This window comes from Zingiber officinale, chromosome 4A (genome assembly GCF_018446385.1).
Source record: "Zingiber officinale cultivar Zhangliang chromosome 4A, Zo_v1.1, whole genome shotgun sequence".
NCBI classification, from domain to species: domain Eukaryota; kingdom Viridiplantae; phylum Streptophyta; class Magnoliopsida; order Zingiberales; family Zingiberaceae; genus Zingiber; species Zingiber officinale.
The window spans coordinates 80,527,112-80,532,546 of NC_055992.1; the positions used below are offsets into that span (position 1 = coordinate 80,527,112).

The window sequence follows — 5,435 nt, forward strand, 5'->3', positions numbered from 1 at the left end:
TTATAACATTTAACATGTCTTTCTTTTTTTCCGTTGGCATTTTATGCCAATTTTCCACATCAATTGGACAATACTTACCATTTCTTGCCAAAGACCCTAAGAAATCAGTAAATTTATTTCTTTTTGTTCCTATAGGACGTCCCATATCATCACATGTAATCTCAATGCGTGGTAATGTGCTAGGTCGACCCCAAATTTCTTTCATGAACGTAGGACCTCTTTTTTTCCTATTAGTATTACGAAGTACATCATCACTATCTGTGCACACAATAAAAAAAAATATTTAAGACAGCATATAAATAATAAAATACATTATTATAATTTTCATATATGTTACCTTCATTAGATTTGTCGTTCATATCATCATTTTGGTCTAGAACTGCAGAATTATTTTCAACATGTGGGATATGATCTTGTAGATCAACATGGAATTGATTTGAAGCTGCATCTCTATGGTTATTCAAGGTACCTTGCATATTTTCACCATACATAAAAGTATTGATTCAAGTAAAAAAATGCAAATAAAAAATTTATATGCGTAATTTTAGATAATACCTTGTTCAATTGAATGTCGATGTGTGTGATTTGTACACATAGCTGATGGCTGCATATCAATCTCAGTTTGAAGTTTAAAGCGAGATTTTCTTTTACTTCGATGCTTAGTATTCCTACTACAAATAATAGTTCGTTACAAATTACACAGAATCATTATAAACCTTCTAATATCAATTATAAATGAAGAACCTCTTTTTTTCCTATTAGTATTACGAAGTACATCATCACTATCTGTGCACAAAATAAAAAAAGATATTTAAGACAACATATAAATAATAAAATACATTATTATAATTTTCATATATGTTACCTCCATTAGATTGTTCAGTCATATCATCATTTTGGTCTGGAACTAAAGAATTATTTTCAACATGTGGGATATGATCTTGTACATCAACATGGAATTGATTTGAAGCTGCATCTCTTTGGTTATTCAAGGTACCTTGCATATTTTCACCATATATAAAAGTATTGATTCAAGTAAAAAATTGCAAATAAAAAATTTATATGCGTAATTTTATATAATACCTTGTTCAATTGAATGTCGATCTGTGTGATTTGTACACATAGCTGATGGTTGCATATCAATCTCAGTTTGAAGTTTGAAGCAAGATTTCTTTTTAGTTCGACGCTTAGGAGCCATTCCAACTACAAATAATAATTAGTTACAAATTATAGATTATAGTTAGTTAAACATGAAAAAGAAGTACATAACAACATTTATTATTAATAAACATAATTAAATCACAATGATAATTAAATAATGACATGCCAATCACACATTAATGATAATCATTCAATCATCATATAAAAATCCATATTTTATTGTTATTACAATGATAATTAAATAAACATAAATGCATGAACCAGATAAATTTTCATCACAAATCGGTATCAATTTCCACTCCTGCAACATCATCTCGAATCCAAACCACTTCTTCATGTCCATTGTAGTCTCCGTAATTACAAATATTACTTTGAAGATATGTATCAACATCTGCCATAGGCTGCATTTTATGCTTTGCTCGTGCATCAGTGGTGATAATGACATGCCAATTACAATCAATTGGATCTTCCACATAAAATACTTGCATAGCCTGAGATGCTAAAATATAAGGCTCGTTATGACGCCTAACATTTTTAAAATTTGCTAACACAAAACCATCCTCATCCAATTTTAGCCGTTTGCCTTTGGAGACCCACTCACACTCAAATAACACAACTTTTCGACCTCCTCCATACTTTAACTCAATCACATTTTGTAAAATCCCATAGTAATCAAGTTCACTTAATACTGGATTATGATATCTTATACTTGAATAACTTGAAGTAGTTGCCCTAACAGTTACACCACAATTTTGAGTCTTTCTCTTACGTTCCACTTCCTTTGTATGAAACCTAAATCCATTTGAAATAAATTTTTCATATCGTATGCCAATGGCATCCGGGCCTCTGGCAATTAATCTCAAATCACTTGACACTGGATCATCTGCTGGAAGAGTTGTATCTTCAATCTATCATATAACAAGTAATTAATCAATCATATTTGAAAATAATTATAAAACATAGTTTTAATAACTATTACAACACAACTTACATGACTGGCAAACCAGGAGGAAAATGTTTCACTATGTAAACACTCAATTTGGTGTGGTGGAATATGAGAATGACTTTGATTCAGAATTCTTTGATGTTCACTAAAAAAAGGAATAATAAATTTATAAATAAAGATGACTAAAATAGTTATATATTTAAACACATGATTTATATATAAAAAAAACACATACTCTATAAAAGATTGGACGTGATGATAATTGAATAATACATATTGATGTGCCTTCTTTAATATCTCAATGTCAAACTTAGTTGCAATGGCCTTTCCAAGTGCATGACCTGAGTAGTTGAACACATCTAATGCAAATGTAGAGTCAATATTTATATCATCATTTCTTGATGATTGATTAAATCTTGTCTCTACATAATCTGCTAAATATAAAGAGCAGAATGTCAAACATTCCTCAGCTAAATACCCTTCAGCAATAGATCCTTCTGGTCTACTTCTATTTCTAACATAAGACTTTAATGTTCCCAAGTACCTTGTGTCAAAACACAAAATTTGTATTATTTATCTAACAAACTATTTTTTTAAAAATATCAATAAGATTTGTATAATACCTTTCAATTGGATACATCCAACGATAGTGAACTGGCCCAGCAAGTTGTACTTCAGTTGCCAAATGAATAGTTAGATGAACCATTATGTCAAAAAATGATGGAGGAAAAATCTTTTCCAATTCACATAGGATCACTGCAATATCTCTCTTTAACCGAACCAAATCTGTAGGAGAAATTACTTTACAACATAACTCTTGAAAATATCTGCTTAATCTAATCAAAGGAATCTGAACAGATTTAGATAAAGTTTTGCGTAGTGCTACTAGCAATAATTGCTGCATCAAGATGTGATTGTCATGACTTTTTAGACCACTTAATTTTGCCGGTTTCATTTGAACACATCGTGATATATTGGATGCATAGCCATTTGGAACTTTGTTGTTTTTAAGACTTTGCAAAATATATCCTTTTCTTTTTTCCCCATTGATAAAGATGCGGGAGGTAAATAAACTTTATTTGATCCTTTCTTAATAGGATGAAGTGATGATCTTATCCCATTTCTTGCAAATCAAGTCGTGATTTGAGATTATCTTTCGATTTTCCTTCTATATTCAGCAATACCCCACAAATAGATTCACATACATTCTTTTCAATATGCATAAGGTCAAGATTGTGACGTATTACGTTATCTTTCCAATATGGTAAATAAAAAAATATACTCATTTTTTCCAATTGAATGACAGAGCTGAATTATCATTAACTGTTTTTCCAAAAGTAAATTTCAAAATTTTCAACTCATTTATCACCATGTCTCCTGATAGTATAGGCGGTGGTCTTCCATGCTCTTCTGTGCCATCAAAAAATTGAGCATTTTTTCGAAATACATGATCACTATTTAAAAACCTCCGATGACCCATATAACAAAATTTTCCACCATGTTTTAACCACTGTGAATGTGTAAATTGATGACACACTGGGCATGCAAGTTTTCCTTTAGTACTCCATCCGGATAAGTTTGCATATCCAGGGAAATCACTTATTGTCCATAGTAATGCAACATGCAATTGAAAATTCTGTTTAGTTGATGCATCATATGTTTGAACTCCTATCTCCCATAAATCCTTCAAATCTGCAATAAGAGGTTACAAGTAGATGTCGATGTTATTCCCTGGAGCAGATGGACCAGGTATCAATAGTGACAACATAAAATATGGTTGCTTCATACACATCCATGGTGGAAGATTATATGGCATTAAAATAACTGGCCACGTACTATGTGTCACACTCATATTTTTGAATGGATTAAATCCATCTGATGCTAAACCAAGCCTTATGTTCCTAGGATCCTTTGCAAATTCTGGGTGCTTATGGTCAAATGTTTGCCAAGATGGAGAGTCTGCCGGATGCCGCATGTAACCATCCTTTGTACGAGATTCAGAATGCCATCTCATATGGGATGCTGTTTTGGATGACATGAACAAACGTTGTAATCTAGGCTTTATTGGAAAATACCATAAAACCTTACGTGCGATTTTTCTCTTCTCACCAGTAGGATCATTTTCAGATGTTTCCCATCTAAGCTCACTACATATTTTGCATTGAATTCTATCTTTATCCAACCTCCAAAACAAAGTGCAATCATTAGGACAAGCATCAAACTTTTCGTAACCAAGTCCTAATTGCTTCATCAATTTTTCTGCTTCATAGTACGAATTAGGCAAATCATCCATTGCATTTGGAAATGCTTCTCTCAATAAATTTAAAAGCATATCAAAAATCTTGTTGGTCATTTTCCCTAGGCACTTCAAGTGAAGCAAACGAATAATAAATGCAAGTTTTGAGAATTTCTTACAACTTGGATATAATTCTTTTTGTGAATCATCAATTAATTTATAGAATTTCTCTGCTTCTCTAATTGGAATCTCCTTATCATTTTCAAATGCTGATGTGCTGATAATACTATCATTATGCTCTGGAATCCCAAATGCCTCGTAAACTAATCCTTGCATATCATCTGCATCCTTTCGAGATTGGACAAAATCAGAGTTTGTAGATGCACTATATGCTATTTCTCCATGAGCTACCCAGTGAGTATATCCTTTGATAAATCCATCAACCGTCAAATGATCATAAGCAACCTCTCTTGAAACAAATATACCAATCTTACACCGCACACAAGGGCATAAAATCATTCCATTTATGTGAGCATTAGAAAATGCAAATTGTAAGAAACACTCAACTCCATTTCTATACTCCTCAGTTTGTCTCGGTAAAACCATCCAACTCTTATCCATAACAATTCTAAAAAGAAAAAATATTCAAATCAGTTTAACATTATATATAAATTGAAATAATTTTATCATGATAGAGGTAATGCAAGTGAAATGCATATCTAGATAGTATAATCTTTATTTCAAAATGTGCTCTAGAAATATTTTATAAAGCAAGGTATATTGTTAGGGAATAGTATATCTTGTGATGCTCAATAGGAAGAATTCAAGATAAAGTAAAATTGAAGAACCATAAATTTTAAAAAATATAATACATTTCCTAATATAATTACCACAACCAAATGAATCAAAATTAAAACATATTAAGCCAACTTGATCACTGATATTACTCAAGCACATTATTAATAAAGTGATATTTTGCTATTTAATGGTATAAGCACAATAAAACAAAAAAAAAATATAGAAAACCTAAAACTCTATCAAAGCATTCCTATCCTAATTGTTAGAAAGAGAGGGAGAAACAAGAAAGGATTA

The 5,435-nt window shown here is 31.2% G+C and overlaps 1 long non-coding RNA gene across 1 annotated transcript; it reads right to left on the bottom strand.

Annotated features, from left to right (window-relative positions):
* Positions 1 to 883: 883 nt before the first annotated feature.
* On the bottom strand, positions 884 to 1,118 carry LOC121973391. Its single transcript, XR_006109572.1, has 2 exons — positions 1,084 to 1,118; positions 884 to 997 (listed from the first exon to the last, which is right to left on the bottom strand). It is a non-coding gene; the product is annotated as an uncharacterized LOC121973391 (long non-coding RNA).
* Between the last annotated feature and the right edge of the window lie 4,317 nt (positions 1,119 to 5,435).